Here is an 18,517-nt window from a genome sequence, read left to right as displayed (position 1 = left end):
AATACAATATTCGATTCAACAGAGCTTTCTGTTCAAGACTTCATTATGTTCTGTCGTTTTCCTTTAACAATCCTATTCTAGGGGTCCATTGTACTGACAAATTAATCTATAAAACAACTCATAGTTTTATTTTTGATAGACTCAATGTATTAATTCGAGGAAAATGGAAAAAAAAAAAAAAAAAAAAAAAAAAAAAAAAAAAAAGGATTTTTGCTCGGAAATTTCTTCGACTCTGTAAAAACAAAAAAAAATTTGGGTTTTTGCTTAACTAGTTCCATGGTTAAGCAGGAACCGAATTTGGAAGAAAGAATTTTAAATAAAACCCACTTTGGAAGAAGAAATTTTAAAACCCAATTTAGAACCCTAGATTTTAAAGATTAAAAAAGCAAAAAGGGTTTTGATCTACCTGCAATGGTTGAACAGAGAAGCAATAATCTTGATCTTCCTCGGCTCGGCTCGGTTTGCATGCACGATCAAATCCCAGTAACCTCAAGTGCAGCGAAGCACATTGCACAATGGGAGTAAGTGAGTCTTGTTGCCACAGCTGAACAGAGGAGTTGTCTTCCTCGGCTCAGTTTGCATGCACAATGGGAGTGAGTGAGTGACTGATTTTTGGGAGTGATAGTGTGTGATTTTTGGTGAGCAAGCCGAATAAAGTTTTGGGAGTGAGAGTGAGTTTTAAGTGTGTTTGATCTGAGTGGGAGTGAGTTTTTTGCTTATTTCTGTGTTAGAGTAACGGAGAGTGGAGAGGTGGGTTACGACTGGGTAACGGTGACAAGCACAGGTGGGCAAAGTGTCAAACTTTGAACCACATGTAGGCACATAGAAATCGGGTCAAACCACAGGTGGGCAAATTGTAATTATCCCAAAAATTAAATTAAATACTAACAAGAATAATGAAGAAACCAAGAACTCAAATCTCCAGCAAATCAAGAACTCAAACCCAGCAAATCAAGAACACCCAAATCAAACCCAGCAACCCAAAAACTCAAACCAAATCTTCAGCAAATCAAACCAATCAAACCAAATCGAAAACCACACCACCACTACCACAATCAAACCCAGATCCCAAAACCACCGCCACCACCACCAACCAACAAATCCCAAAACTACCACCACCACCACTACCGCGCCAATCAAACCCATTTCCCAAAACAGCAAACACCATGACCCCGCCGAGAGTGAAGGAATTGGAAATAGAAGAAGAAGGAGGGATTTTTTGAGACCCAACGGTTTAGGGTAGCGGCAGAAAATGGGTTTGAGTTGGAGGAGCAGTAGCGGCAGAGGAGTTGGCCACGGAGGAGTCGCCGATGTCGATGGGTTTGAGTTGGGTTTTGAGACCCAACGGTTTAGGGTAGCGGCAGAGAATGGGTTTGAGTTGGAGGAGCAATAGCGGCAGAGGAGTTGTCCACGGAGGAGTCGTCGATGTCGATGTTAATGCCGCCGTGCCACCGCCGATGATGTAGATTGTAATGGGCAGAGAGAGAGAGAGAGAGAGAGAGAGAGAGAGAGAGAGATCTGGGTTGGGTTGGGGTTTGGTTTTTTTAATTTAGTATACGGTGTGAACATACATGTTGGTTCTAGGTTGTGGATTCTATTCTTTTGTTCTTGTGTTTGAATATTCTGGGTTGTGGTTCTTATGTGTTTATGATCAAGATGAACACATATCTTAATTGATTTTATTTTTAATTTTGTTTTTCCTCTTTTTTATTTGATTAAACTGATAAATTATTGTTTTTTAATGTAGAAACTTACGTGGAGTTAAGTTGGCCTTTTTTTTTTTTATTAATTTAAATGCTGACATGGATGCTGATGTGGTATTTTTATTATTAAATTATTAGCCACATTAGCATTTAACATACCACTTATGCACTCTATTAGCCACGTAGGATTTTTCTGTTAGTGGGCTGACGGCAGGGACCAAAATAGAATCGATTTTTTGATTTCAGGGACTGACTTAGGAGCAAAATCAATTTAGGGACCAAATCGAGAAATGGCCCAAAATGTAGGGACCAAAAGTGTATTTACGCCTAAAAAAAATTATAAGAAAGTTTGCGTCTCTAGTGTAAGGACCAGAATAACTGATGGCCCAAGCCCACTTAGAACAGTGGCAGATTCAGTTCAACCTTGGCCCAAAATAATAAATTTGTAAGAGAGGGAAACAAATAAAAAGAGAGGGCTCTGCCTGAGGATGAAAATAAGGAAGAAAGGGATGATATTATTGAATAGATGAGCTAAACTCTCAATACAAGCTAGCCCAAGGAGGCCAAAGCTATACAAAAAATGTTACTGTTCACTCTCTTCTCTTAGTGTTCTTCTTGCTTCTTTTCTATATCTTGATCCTTAAGTCTCGATCATTTTCTCTGACAACCCTCATTCTCTTATATACTCCTCCCTCCTTCACATCTTGACCTCCTATCTTTACCTAACAAATCTCTCCTCATGACACTTGTCTCTTTTTACATCTAAAGAAGGTGGTAGAAGAAGTTTGCTTAGCTGTGATCTACACTGTTCAAGTCACTTCCTCATCAATGCAGCTGATAAAGCTATTGCCTACCATTTGATGAGGAGGCAACAGGCGACTCCAAACTAGAAACTTCCCCTATTATCATTGATTCTCTCTCTTCAAACCCTTCTTCCCACTTGGAACGCCTTAGAGTCCTTTGTCTCATCCCTCCCTCTTCTCGGACTCGTGATATCCCCACATCAGTACTGCAACTCTTTAACTTCATCCTCAATCCTCGAGCACATCTAGCATTACTCAATAAGAACCCATGTTTCTAATGGTGATGTTTAGGCTTCAAATCTCTTCACTTAAATATTGAATTGTTAAAAAAGAAGAAGAAGAAGAAGAAGTAGAAGCTAGAAATCAAAGTTTTATGCTCAATCAAATACCATAGAATTATTATGAAAACATCCCATTAGATAATAATATATCATTAGATACCAAAAACAAATAACAAATTATTAGGAAGTATAGAACTAAATTGGTTGGTGAAAAAAAAAAACCAATAAAATACGTATTTGAAGATGCAAGCAAGCTGATGTGTGGTAGTTAAAATAGTTCACTTATCATTTACCGAGAATAACATACCTCCTTTCTACCTTCCTCGAATCTTTATAAGAATGAAATTGTAGCTTAATTATATGGACTTGGAAATATTGTGATAGCTAATTTTGTACAATCCTCATTTCTTCCTTCTTTAAATCTATATAAGAATGAAATAGTAGCTTAAATGACCTTGGAAACATTGCAATTAATTTCAGATTTTGTTAGAAAATATATTGAAATTGTACAATTGTTTTCATCAATCAAGTATAGGAAGTTACAATGTGAGCATCGTATCTAATTAAATTTATTTGGCTAATTTTATTTTTAATCCATTGGAGTATGTTGTGATATTTGCATTAAGATTATTATAATAGTGTGCATTTATGGGATTAGTGTAACATATGGCTTATTAAGTGTCACAGTCTAAACCCTACCATAAAGATAGGCACGTGACAATGTCGCACGCTTATAAAGATTTTACCCTACAAATGTGCAAGGCCTCTTAGCAACTAAAAAATTACCCTCAAAGAAAATTTCATCAATAAATCCAAAAATATTCTCAATAAAACAACTGTTAAAAGCTCACCAAAGTACCAATAGAACAACAATTCAAATCTCATGACCATTAAACAAAAGATATACTATTTACAAGATCATCAAATTTAAAAAATTATTAATCTCCTTTAATGCAAACACCTTCAACAAAAGTCCCCAAAATTACTATTCTTCATAATATGAAACTAAAGGGGGGAAAAGGGGGTGAGTTGACAACTTAATAAGTAACCAAAGTTCTAATAAGTTGGATCAAGCAAATAGATCAGTAAAATAGTAAATTGTACATTGGTCAAATATTTTATTCTTAAAAATATATCATAAGTTGATGAGAAGATAATCAATTTTCCATATATCAAAAGCTATAATTTACAATGGGTTCCAAAAACATAAGTTTCGTGGACTAATAATAGTTCAAATACTCAAACAAAATTCATATTCTTAACAATCTTTTATGACTATGGTTACGCTAAATTCCTGTAACTGGGTATCAGATTTAGATGAAACTAGTTTCATACTAATGTATATCTCCCATTAATTGGGTCCAGAAACATGATAGACTCAAGATGACCTAGATGAAACTAGTTTCGGTACCAATGAATAACCCCCATTAGCTGAGTATCAGAGATCAAAACATAGTCAGACTGTCCAAAATCAGATATATTAAATCATAGTTCAAATAAATATATATCTCATTCAAAATTCATGTATAAAATCATATATATAGTAGTCAAATACATTTATGATGATTTGTTATTTGTTACTTTAAATCAATGTTGCTTAAACAATTGACATAAAATTGTAACAATTGTAAAACAATATTCAGTAGATACAGTAATATAAGTAAAACAAAACTAATTAGGAGAAAGGTTAATTACATTACATGCATATAAGAACTGAAAACTTCCCTCTAAAATTTTATCTCCAATTTTACAATGTTTCCACCCACACCTTAAAGTGGTAAAGCTTGAACAATACAATTCGTACTTCTTAAATAGAAAATCAAGCCGCTTTTTTCTTTTCTTTTTTGGTTTAACCCATGCAGCTCTCTCCCTAGCCTCTCTCTCTCTCTCTCTCTCTTTTGAGAAAAAGGTAAGCAAAATATTATTAAAGAAGAGTAAAATTATATTGAAATGCATCATCCAAATCACTAGGTAGTTCTTCTACACAAACAACAATATCTGCAGATGAAACTACTCTTCTAGTTAAGGCATGAGCCAACCTGTTACCGTCTCATTTGACATGCAAGAACTGACACAGCCGAAGTGACTCCCCAAGCCTCATGGTTTCCTTAATCACCTGACTAAACAATGTTTTGCACCGACCTGAGTCAACCAAAGCATGTATCACCCTGAGGTAGTCCCCTTCAATAATCACATTTGTCAAGCTAAGCTCCTGTACAAAGACCACTACTCGCCTCACTGCTAATGCTTCAGCCATTTCAACTGATTGGGACAAGGGAATAGGCTGATTCAGTGCAGCAATGACACAACCTTCATGGTCCCGAAACCCCACCCCAATGCCTGTAAAATCCAAGTCAACAAACATAGCAGCATCCACATTCGCCTTATAACATCCAAGCTGAGGACACCAGCAAGCACGAGGACGAGGAATCGACACTAGCAAGTTTGAGTTATGCACCTCAAAAAACTCTCTAACCAACTCCTTCGCACGACCACCAATTTCCTAAAGCTGCCAATAATGCTAATTTTCCCTTAATCGGTTATGCCTCTGCCATAATCCCCAAGCGATCGTAGCAAACAAAGCAACCCTATAGCTCGACCCTTCTTTGAGCAGTGCCTCCACCAAATCATAGAAGGAATGAAATTTCCTCTAGTGTAAAAATTGGAAGCCTGAGTCAGACCACCAAACCGAGCGTGCCTCATCACATAACCAAAGGCAATGCAAGATAGTCTCAGGGTGATCATCGTAGCGATCGCAGGTAACATTCACCGGTACATGTCGTGCATTCAAGTTCTGTTTCATGGGCAGGGAATCTTTAACAGCTCGCCAAAAAAATTGCCGAATTCTATTGGGAACCTGAATCTTCCAAAGTTTCTTCCAAAAATTTTTAGAATCACCCGAAGAGGATGAACTTGGCAAGCCTTGACCATCCTCCTCAACTAACACACGATAAGCACTACACACACTATACTCACCTTCCGTGGTATGAGGCCAAATCAAAATATCTTCACTCACAATTCTCAAGCACCTATATTCGACAGACCATCTCGGCCTCCCAAGGCAAGAAACAACTCTCTAGTTTACTAGGATCCCATACTCTTGTATTAGGAAAGAACAAATCACAAACTTGGACCACCATCGAGGCATCTCTAGGGGAATTAATTCCACTGTATGAAGGATCAGGCAGCCACCGGTGCTTCCACACATCAATTTTCTGACCATCTTCAACCCTTCAAATAGCTCCTTTGTCAATAGCATCCCTAGCTTGCAGAACGCTCCTCCATGCATAAGAACATTTTGGATGAACCTGAGCTTCAAGAATACAACCATTTGAAAAATACTTGGTGCTATAGACTCTATATAAGAAAGTATCTTTGTGATTAACAAATCTCCAAACCCGCTTAGCTAACAAAGCATTATTAAACTTTTGAAAATCCTGAAACCCCATAACTCCAATGGACTATGAAGAACACAAAGACTGCCAATTGATCCAATGGATTTTCTTGGACTCACCATTACCCTACCAAAATTTATGAATCATTGGCTCAATATGTTTGCACAATCCAACCGGTAACTTGAAGACACTCATTGAATATGCAAGGATAGATTGAACCACGACCTTAATCATAACTTCTTTACCTGCTTGCGATAGGAGCTTCTTTTTCCACCCTTACATTATTTTCCTAATTCGTTCTTTTCTTTGAGTAGAGCAGGCCATCTTATTCTTGCCAATAAAAGAAGGTAACCCCAAATACTTTTCATAATGCTGAATGGCCGGGACATTCAGCGCCACCTTGATAGCTTCTTTGGTTTGCTCGGATGTGTTTTTGCTAAAGAAGAGTGTCATTTTCTCCTTATTTATCATTTGACCAGAAGCAGTCTCATAATAAGCTAATAACTCCTGAATTTTAGCACAGTCCTCCAAGGTAGATTTGCAAAATAACAAACAATCATCTGCAAAGAACAAGTGAGTTAGTTTAGGCTCGTTTCTACAGATTGAAACACCTCGGATTTCTCCTCTAATAGTAGCACCACTAAGCAAAGCATTCAAACCTTCTACACTGTTAAATATTAGCATTGATACATCATGTTGAATATGCTTGTATGGATGCGGAAGTAAAAACATAAAATATAGAATATAATAACACATGAAGGTTACGTGGTTCAGCCTAACGGCCTACATCCACGGAGGAAACCCTAAAGGGCTACATCAATAATATATTAGAGTGTAATACAAATCCTGTGTTACAATGAACCGTAACATGTGTATATATATTATATTAAACCCTAGACTTATAGATTTCTAGTACAAGTAGGAGACTTGGCTTGTACACAAAGTAGAATTAGGTTTGGGCCTATACTAATGGGCTAATATATCTCTAATGGACAATCTCAGTCTTCTGGTGCTCTTGATTCTGTTGCTGTAGACTTCTCTATCCAACTACCAGATATCACTGATCCCTTTCCTAGTTCACCCTTTAATGAACAGGTGGAAGATGAACTGGTTGAAGACGAGCTACCTAACACCAATCCTGAGCTTAGGTCTCTTACTCCTGCTCTGCCTGAAGATCTTGCACAAGACATTCCACCTCGTCACTCAACTTGGGTAAGATCTATTCTTGCATATTTACTTGACTATCATTGTTACATTACCTTTGCTACACTACATGAGCCTCACACCTATCGTGAGGCTTCCACTGACTCTTTATGGTAGATTGCAATGAAAGAGGAACTTGATGCATTATCTAAAAACCATACTTGGGATTTGGTGACATTTCCTCCTGGGAAATCTGCGGTTGGTTGTAAGTGGATCTACAAGATTAAGACTCGCTCTGATGGGTCCATTGAGCGCTACAAAGCTCATCTTGTTGCAAAAGGTTTTACACAAGAGTATGGGATTGATTATGAAGAGACCTTTGCTCCAGTTGCTCGTATCTCATTTGTTCGTGCCCTCTTAGATGTTGCTGCTGCAAGTAAATGAGACCTTTTTCATATGGATGTCAAAAATGCATTCCTTAATGGGGATTTAAGTGAAGAAGTGTATATGTAACCTCCTCCTGGTCTCTCTGTTGACTCAAACAAGATTTGTCACTTTCGACGTGCACTTTATGGCCTTAAACAAGCTCCACGAGCTTGGTTTGCCAAATTCAACTCTACTACCTCTCACTTGGGTTACATGGCCAGTCATTATGATTCTACCTTATTTCTTCGTCGCACTAACAAAGGCACTATTTTACTTCTCCTATATGTGGATGATATGATCATAACTGGTGATGACCTTAGTGGCATTCAAGAACTCAAGGCTTTTCTCAGTCAGCAGTTTGAGATGAAAGATCTTGGACATTTAAGCTGCTTCTTGGGTCTTGAAATCACTCATTTTATAAATAGACTTTATATTACTCAAGCCAAGTATGCCTCTGAACTCTTGTCTCGAGCTGGACTCATTGATAGCAAGACTGTTGACACTCCAGTTGAGTTTAATGCGCATCTGACTCCCTTAGGGGGGAAACCATTGTCTAATCCCTCTCTTTACAGACGCTTGGTTGGCAGCTTAGTTTATCTCACTGTCACTCGTCCAGACATTTCCTATGCTGTTCACCAAGTGAGCCAGTATCTGTCTGCACTATGATCGACTCACTATGCTGCTGTTCTGCGCATTCTTCGATACTTAAAGGGCACTCTCTTCCATGGTCTTTTCTACTCTGCTCAGTCTCCTTTTATTCTTCGCGCATTTTCTGATGCTGATTAGGCAGGAGATCCCACTGATCGCAGGTCCGCCACTAGTTATTGCTTTCTTCTTGGTTCTTCTCTGATTTCTTGGCGAAGTAAGAAACAAACTCATGTGGTCCACTCCAGTACTGAAGCAAAATATCGTGCCTTTGCTGATACCACATCTGAGCTCCTTTGGCTACGATGGCTTCTCAAAGACTTAGGTGTGTCTACATCCTCTGCTACTCCTCTTTATTATGACAACCAGAATGCTATTCATATTGCTCACAATGATGTCTTCCATGAACGGACTAAACACATCGAGATCGATTGTCATTTTATCCGTTTTCATCTTATCTATGGTGCTCTCAAGCTGATCTCAGACTCCTCTAAAGATCAACTTGCAGATATCTTTACCAAGTCACATCCTAAGGGACGCATTCGTACTTTGGTTGACAACTTTAAGCTGGTCTCACATTCACCTTGAGTTTGAGGGGGGCTGTTGATGTGTATAATATAGTGGGCTTTAGGCCCAGTTAAATTACTTGTATAGCACACATCTTGTATTACACTTTACTTGTACTACACACATATGCCTCCTATATAAAGGCATTCATGTATATTCTTTAATCAAGAAATACAATAATATTGCATTCAGTATTTCTAACATACACAAAACAGGAATAGATACGAGGAGAGAGGATCCCCTTGCCTTAGTCCTCTTGATGGCTTAATCAAGCCCTTAGGTTACCATTCACCAGAATAGATTACATAACTGTGGTAATGCATTCCATAATCAAAGCCAACTAAGAATCTTGAAAACCAATTTTAAGAAGGATTCTTTCAAGAAAAACTCACTCCACTCTATCATAAGCTTTACTCATATCCAGTTTCAGAGTCATAAAACCAGTCTTGCCTATACACATATGATGTAAAGATTCAAATGCTATCAAGATATTATCAGTAATCAATCTATCAGCAATGAAAGCACTCTGGGTTTCTGAAATTATAGAATTAAGCCAAGGTTTGAGATGGTTAACAATCACCTTACTAGTAATTTTATAGAGCACATTACATAGGCTTATGGGTCTAAATTTTGTCACTCTTTCCGGATTTTGAACTTTGGGAATCAAAGTAATAGAAGTATGATTAATAGACTTTAGAATTGAACCCGAGTTTAAACTAGATAAAATAGCCTGATTAATATCCATACCAACATTAGTCCAATAGGTTTGGGAAAATAAAGGGGGCATACCCTCCGGACCTAGAGCTTTAAGCAGAGCGATCTCCTTGATCGTAGCACCCACCTCCTCACTTGTGTAAGGATGACCCAGATCAGCCCTCATCTCCTCATGAACCATGGTTTGAACCCTATCCTGCAAATGCTCTAAATCTTGTGGAGTGGAAGAGGTAAAAAGTTGAGTGTAAAAGCTATTGAACAAATCCAAAACCATCTTCCTACCAAACATCGTTCTCATCTCTTAACCCCTTAATGAAATTCCTCCTTTTTCTTTGGGGTAGCTAACTCATGGAAGAATTTAGTGTTTTGATCACCATTCTGTAGCCATTGAATCTGGGATCTCTGCTGCCACATCTTTTCATCCTTATCAAGAAGCACATTCAACTCAGATTTTAAACGAGCCACCTCATCAAAAACCCTAGTCCTTGTCGAAACCTCCTCTACTCTCCAAGGCCTTTCTTTTATCTACTTTATGATTTTCTTCACATTACCAAAATGGTCTTGATCCCAAGCTTTTAATTGTTTCTTACATCTCTGAAGTTTTTTAGTTGCCTTGAACATGGGTGTACTATCAGGAGTTCAGTGCCATGCCCTAGAAATTACTTCTCTACAATCCAGATCAGACACCCATATGGCCTCAAAATGAAACAGTTCCTCAAGAACCAAAACTATATATTTTTCAAAAGCTAATCATAAATAGGAATGTCTCTATAGGTAGTAATTTTAGTCATCCTTTACACTGGGTTGTGCCTTCTTTTCTTCTTTTTTTTATTTTTTATTTATTTATTTATTTATTATTTTTTTTTATTTTAATGAAAAGATAAAAAAAAAATGGGTCGTGCCTTTTTCTCCTCTCTCTCTCTCTCTCTCTCTCTCTCTCTCTCTCTCTCTCTCTCTCTCTCTCTCTCTCTCCTGTTACCGTCTCATTTGACATGCAAGAACTGACACAGCCGAAGTGACTCCCCAAGCCTCATGGTTTCCTTAATCACCTGACTAAACAATGTTTTGCACCGACCTGAGTCAACCAAAGCATGTATCACCCTGAGGCAGTCCCCTTCAATAATCACATTTGTCATGCTAAGCTCCTGTGCAAAGACCACTACTCGCCTCACTGCTAATGCTTCAGCCATTTCAACTGATTGGGACAAGGGAATAGGCTGATTCAGTGCAGCAATGACACAACCTTCATGGTCCCGATACCCCACCCCAATGCCTGTAAAATCCAAGTCAACAAACATAGCAGCATCCACATTCGCCTTATAACATCCAAGCTGAGGACACCAGCAAGCACGAGGACGAGGAATCGACACTAGCAAGTTTGAGTTATGCACCTCAAAAAACTCTCTAACCAACTCCTTCGCACGACCACCAATTTCCTAAAGCTGCCAATAATGCTAATTTTCCCTTAATCGGTTATGCCTCTGCCATAATCCCCAAGCGATCGTAGCAAACAAAGCAACCCTATAGCTCGACCCTTCTTTGAGCAGTGCCTCCACCAAATCATAGAAGGAATGAAATTTCCTCTAGTGTAAAAATTGGAAGCCTGAGTCAGACCACCAAACCGAGCGTGCCTCATCACATAACCAAAGGCAATGCAAGATAGTCTCGAGGTGATCATCGTAGCAATCGCAGGTAACATTCACCGGTACATGTCGTGCATTCAAGTCCTGTTTCATGGGCAGGGAATCTTTAACAGCTTGCCAAAAAAATTGCCGAATTCTATTGGGAGCCTGAATCTTCCAAAGTTTCTTCCAAAACTTTTTAGAATCACCCGAAGAGGATGAACTTGGCAAGCCTTGACCATCCTCCTCAACTAACACACGATAAGCACTACACACACTATACTCACCTTCCGTGGTATGAGGCCAAATCAAAATATCTTCACTCACAATACTCAAGCACCTATATTCGACAGACCATCTCGGCCTCCCAAGGCAAGAAACAACTCTCTAGTTTACTAGGAACCCATACTCTTGTATTAGGAAAGAACAAATCACAAACTTGGACCACCATCGAGGCATCTCTAGGGGAATTAATTCCACTGTATGAAGGATCAGGCAGCCACCGGTGCTTCCACACATCAATTTTCTGACCATCTTCAACCCTTCAAATAGCTCCTTTGTCAATAACATCCCTGGCTTGCAGAATGCTCCTCCATGCATAAGAACATTTTGGATGAACCTGAGCTTCAAGAATACAACCATTTGAAAAATATTTGGTGCTATAGACTCTATATAAGAAAGTATCTTTGTGATTAACAAATCTCCAAACCCGCTTAGCTAACAAAGCATTATTAAACTTTTGAAAATCCCGAAACCCCATAACTCCAATGGACTATGAAGAACACAAAGACTGCCAATTGATCCAATGGATTTTCTTGGACTCACCATTATCCTACCAAAATTTATGAATCATTGGCTCAATATGTTTGCACAATCCAACCAGTAACTTGAAGACACTCATTGAATATGCAAGGATAGATTGAACCACGACCTTAATCATAACTTCTTTACCTGCTTGCGATAGGAGCTTCTTTTTCCACCCTTACATTATTTTCCTAATTCGTTCTTTTCTTTGAGTAGAGCAGGCCATCTTATTCTTGCCAATAAAAGAAGGTAACCCCAAATACTTTTCATAATGTTGAATGGCCGGGACATTCAGCGCCACCTTGATAGCTTCTTTGGTTTGCTCGGATGTGTTTTTGCTAAAGAAGAGTGTCATTTTCTCCTTATTTATCATTTGACCAGAAGCAGTCTCATAATAAGCTAATAACTCCTGAATTTTAGCACAGTCCTCCAAGGTAGATCTGCAAAATAACAAACAATCATCTGCAAAGAACAAGTGAGTTAGTTTAGGCTCGTTTCTACAGATTGAAACACCTCGGATTTCTCCTCTAATAGTAGCACCACTAAGCAAAGCATTCAAACCTTCTACACTGTTAAATATTAGCATTGATACATCATGTTGAATATGCTTGTATGGATGCGGAAGTAAAAACATAAAATATAGAACATAATAACACACGAAGGTTACGTGGTTCAGCCTAACGGCCTACATCCACGGAGGAAACCCTAAAGGGCTACATCAATAATATATTAGAGTGTAATACAAATCCTGTGTTATAATGAACCGTAACATGTGTATATATATTATATTAAACCCTAGACTTATAGATTTCTAGTACAAGTAGGAGACTTGGCTTGCACACAAAGTAGAATTAGGTTTGGGCCTATACTAATGGGCTAATATATCTCTAATGGACAATCTCAGTCTTCTGGTGCTCCTGATTCTGTTGCTGTAGTCTTCTCTGTCCAACTACCAGATATCACTAATCCCTTTCCTAGTTCACCCTTTAATGAACAAGTGGAAGATGAATTGGTTGAAGACGAGCTACCCAACCCTAATCCTAAGCTTAGGTCTCTTACTCCTGCTCTGCCTGAAGATCTTGCACAAGACATTCCACCTCGTCACTCAACTCGGGTAAGATCTATTCTTGCATATTTACTTGACTATCGTTGTTACACTACCTTTGCTACACTACATGAGCCTCACACCTATCGTGAGGCTTTCATTGACTCTTTATGGCAGATTGCAATGAAAGAGGAACTTGATGCATTATCTAAAAACCATACTTGGGATTTGGTGACACTTCCTCCTGGGAAATCTGTGGTTGGTTGTAAGTGGATCTACAAGATTAAGACTCGCTCTGATGGGTCCATTGAGCGCTACAAAGCTCATCTTGTTGCAAAAGGTTTTACACAAGAGTATGGGATTGATTATGAAGAGACCTTTGCTCCAGTTGCTCGTATCTTATCTGTTCGTGCCCTCTTAGCTGTTGCTGCTGCAAGTAAATGAGACCTTTTTCAGATGGATGTCAAAAATGCATTCCTTAATGGGGATTTAAGTGAAGAAGTGTATATGCAACCTCCTCCTGGTCTCTCTGTTGACTCAAACAAGGTTTGTCACCTTCGACGTGCACTTTATGGCCTTAAACAAGCTCCACGAGCTTGGCTTGCCAAATTCAACTCTACTACCTCTCGCTTGGGTTACATGACCAGTCATTATGATTCTACCTTATTTCTTCGTCGCACTGACAAAGGCACTATTTTACTTCTCCTATATGTGGATGATATGATCATAACTGGTGATGACCTCAGTGGCATTCAAGAACTCAAGGCTTTTCTCAGTCAGCAGTTTGAGATGAAAGATCTTGGACATCTAAGCTGCTTCTTGGGTCTTGAAATCACTCATTTTATAAATAGACTTTATATTACTCAAGCCAAGTATGCTTCTGAACTCTTGTGTCGAGCTGGACTCATTGATAGTAAGACTGTTGACACTCCAGTTGAGCTTAATGCGCATCTGACTCCCTCAGGGGGGGAAACCATTGTCTAATCCCTCTCTTTACAGACGCTTGGTTGGCAGCTTAGTTTATCTCACTGTCACTCGTCCAGACATTTCCTATGCTGTTCACTAGGTGAGCCAGTATCTGTCTGCACTATGATCGACTCACTATGCTGCTGTTCTACGCATTCTTCGATACTTAAAGGGCACTCTCTTCCATGGTCTTTTCTACTCTGCTCAGTCTCCTCTTATTCTTCACGCATTTTCTGATGCTGATTAGGCAGGAGATCCCACTGATCGCAGGTCCACCACTGGTTATTGCTTTCTTCTTGGTTCTTCTCTGATTTCTTGGCGAAGTAAGAAACAAACTCATGTGGTCCACTCCAGTACTGAAGCAAAATATCGTGCCTTTGCTGATACCACATCTGAGCTCCTTTGGCTACGATGGCTTCTCAAAGACTTAGGTATGTCTACATCCTCTGCTACTCCTCTTTATTATGACAACCAGAATGCTATTTATATTGCTCACAATGATGTCTTCCATGAATGGACTAAACACATCGAGATCGATTGTCATTTTATCTGTTTTCATCTTGTCCATGGTGCTCTCAAGCTGATCTTAGTCTCCTTTAAAGATTAACTTGCAGATATCTTCACCAAGTCACATCCTAAGGGACGCATTCGTACTTTGGTTGACAACCTTAAGCTGGTCTCACATTCACCTTGAGTTTGAGGGGGGCTGTTGATGTGTATAATATAGTGGGCTTTAGGCCCAGTTAAATTACTTGTATAGCACACATCTTGTATTACACTTTACTTGTACTACACACATATGCCTCCTATATAAAGTCATTCATGTATATTCTTTAATCAAGAAATACAATACTATTGCATTCAGTATTTCTAACATGCACAAAACAGGAATAGATACGAGGAGAGAGAATCCCTTTGCCTTAGTCCTCTTGATGGCTTAATCAAGCCCTTAGGTTACCATTCACCAGAATAGATTACGTAACTGTGGTAATGCATTCCATAATCAAAGCCAACCAAGAATCTTGAAAACCAATTTTAAGAAGGATTCTTTCAAGAAAAACTCGCTTCACTCTATCATAAGCTTTACTCATATCCAGTTTCAGAGTCATAAAACCAGTCTTGCCTGTACACATATGATGTAAAGATTCAAATACTATCAACATATTATCAGTAATCAATCTATCAGCAATGAAAGCACTCTGGGTTTCTAAAATTATAGAATTAAGCCAAGGTTTGAGATGGTTAACAATCACCTTACTAGCAATTTTATAGAGCACATTACATAGGCTTATGGGTCTAAATTTTGTCACTCTTTCCGGATTTTGAACTTTGGGAATCAAAGTAATAGAAGTATGATTAATAGACTTTAGAATTGAACCCGAGTTTAAACTAGATAAAATAGCCTGATTAATATCCATACCAACATCAGTCCAATAGGTTTGGGAAAATAAAGGAGGCATACCCTCCGGACCTAGAGCTTTAAGCAGAGCGATCTCCTTGATCGCAGCACCCACCTCCTCACTTGTGTAAGGATGACCCAGATCAGCCCTCATCTCCTCATGAACCATGGTTTGAACCCTATCCAGCACATGCTCTAAATCTTGTGGAGTGGAAGAGGTAAAAAGTTGAGTGTAAAAGCTATTGAACAAATCCAAAACCATCTTCCTACCAAACATCGGTCTCATCTCTTAACCCCTTAATAAAATTCCTCCTTTTTCTTTGGGGTAGCTAACTCATGGAAGAATTTAGTGTTTTGATCACCATTCTTTAGCCATTGAATCTGGGATCTCTGCTGCCACATCTTTTCATCCTTATCAAGAAGCACATTCAACTCAGATTTTAAACGAGCCACCTCATCAAAAACCCTAGTCCTTGTCGAAACCTCCTCTACTCTCCAAGGCCTTTCTTTTATCTACTTTATGATTTTCTTCACATTACCAAAATGGTCTTGATCCCAAGCTTTTAATTGTTTCTTACATCTCTGAAGTTTTTTAGTTGCCTTGAACATGGGTGTACTATCAGGAGTACAGTGCCATGCCCTAGAAATTACTTCTCTACAATCCAGATCAGACACCCATATGGCCTCAAAATGAAACGGTTCCTCAAGAACCAAAACTATATATTTTTCAAAAGCTAATCATAAATAGGAATGTCTCTATAGGTAGTAATTTTAGTCATCCTTTACACTGGGTTGTGCCTTCTTTTCTTTTTTTATTTATTTATTTATTTATTATTATTTTTTTAATGAAAAGATAAAAAAAAAAATGGGTCGTGCCTTTTTCCCTGGGTTGGAACCAAAACATATAGGTGCACTGGAAAATAGAGTTAATCACCACCCACGCGTGAGTAATAAGGTTGTGGTACAAACTTCTAAAGCAAAAGATGCTTTTTTTCTCTAACCATTCACAGTTGAGTTTAATTTTTATGCTTATGCACTAAAGAGTGAGTATCCCATTTGATCAGATATGTATTTTTTCTTTTTGAAGTTCTTCTTGCTATATCCCTCCCAGGTCTCCCTTTAGTGCTAGAAATGAGATTTAAAAAAACAATAGTTTTGAGTATTTTATATCCGTTATAGTTGTGTTTAGTGTTGTTAATGCTTACAATGTAGTGTGTTAGTAACATTGTCAATACAATAGTTATTTATTTATTTATTTTTGGTGGTTGATGTTGTCTAGTATAGATAAAGGAATAAAATCCTCTATACTACATTTTATATTTCACTTTATGTTCCACTAATCATAATTTGTTATGTGTTTTTTTCCATTTTAAATTTTGGCTATTTTATAAAAAAAAGTTAAAAAAATACATGGCAAGTTGTAATTTGTAGAACATAAAATAGAACATAAAAAATAATATAGAGAATTTGTATTCAGATAAAAGGTCAATTCAAGTATACTGGTGTGGTGCAAAATAACAGATTGCGACTTGGACTACTTACTTTGACTGCATAGTCGTCCACATTCGTGGTGAAATCAGATTGATACTTAAAGCTAGACTTGAAGCAAATATACGAGACGTGGGGTTTGGCCCACTTCCTTGACTCACTAGCTCACTGCAAGTCAAGGGCGATGATTTCACTTCTGTCTAAGATAATAAACCATTATAGGGTGTCCTCAGTGAACATTAGTGGTATAACAGTAATACCTTTCACCTCCCTCGAGTCATGTTAGTGAGGTAACAGTCACTTTAGCAGATTCTACTATGATTTCTAATGGTCAGTTTGGATAGAGGATGAGGCAGGGAGAGTAAAAGAGAATTGGGTAAAGTTGGCTAGAAATTGGTTCAATACTCATGTTAATAGACCATGGCCAAAGAACTAACAAGTATGCTCCAGTAGATAAAAGGTAGGAATAGAGCGCAATTGTTAGTTCTCCACTTCTTTGGCAATAGGCATCTCGACACTGAGTCTTGAACCTTGATCATCATTAATAATGCCATGCTGGTCACTTCAAATTGCCCATTTGCCTGTGAGCAACCAGGAGAAGAGTAATTCCCAACTGTGAGCAAAATTCCTTGAACTAGTTGTTGTTGATCTGCTTCTTGTTGTCAAAGACTATCACAGGTGGGATTCCAATTCTACATTTGATGGATTTCCATATAAAATCATTCATATTCTACCCGATTATTGTTACTAAGGGTTTTGTCTCTACTCACTCGGTGAAGTAGTTAATAGAAAGCTTTTTTTTTTTTCCCCCTTTTTTATTTTAAAATCACTAGTTTTCTTCATGAAGCTGCAATGAAAAACGATACTCTAAGTCATATATAATTATCTTTTAAATTATATACGCAATTAATATATTTTTAAAAGTAAAATCAAGGCTTTTTTGTTAACTAAATTAAAGATTAGATTTTAGAGTATAATATTTATTTTTAGAAAACATCAAATGTATACATATAAATTAATTTAAGATAATTTAAATGAAAAACTTTTCTTTTGTTTATGGATGACAAAGTAGAACATGTGTCAAACTTTCAACCATATAATTCATAATATCTTTTCTTTCAAAGTAATGTTACAAACACAACATTTTTCAAAACAATATGAGTGAGTTTTTTTTTTGGTTCTCATTTGAACTATTACTAACATCACTTTATTATTTGTAGTTACCAACTTGACATCTTGGTAGTTGGACATATTTTGCGAAAACTGTGACTATAGAGTTATTGTTTCCTCTAACAAGAAAAAAAAAACCATGCATTTCTATATCCCTAACAATCTAAATGTAGTATGTAAAATGAAAAATGAAAAATAAAAAAGAGTTAGTAAGAAAAAGAAATTTGTACCATGCTCCCTTGGGATTGCACCATGCTCCCTGCATGCCTGAGTCTCAGCCATCCGAGGTTAATAAGGAGTCCTCGGTATTTTTATCAATGGGAACATCCTAAACTCCTTTATTAGA

The sequence above is a fragment of the Quercus suber genome, unplaced genomic scaffold, assembly GCF_002906115.3.
Source record: "Quercus suber isolate HL8 unplaced genomic scaffold, Cork oak 2.0 scaffold_179, whole genome shotgun sequence".
Classification (NCBI taxonomy): domain Eukaryota; kingdom Viridiplantae; phylum Streptophyta; class Magnoliopsida; order Fagales; family Fagaceae; genus Quercus; species Quercus suber.
Note: the sequence above shows the minus strand (reverse complement) of the source record.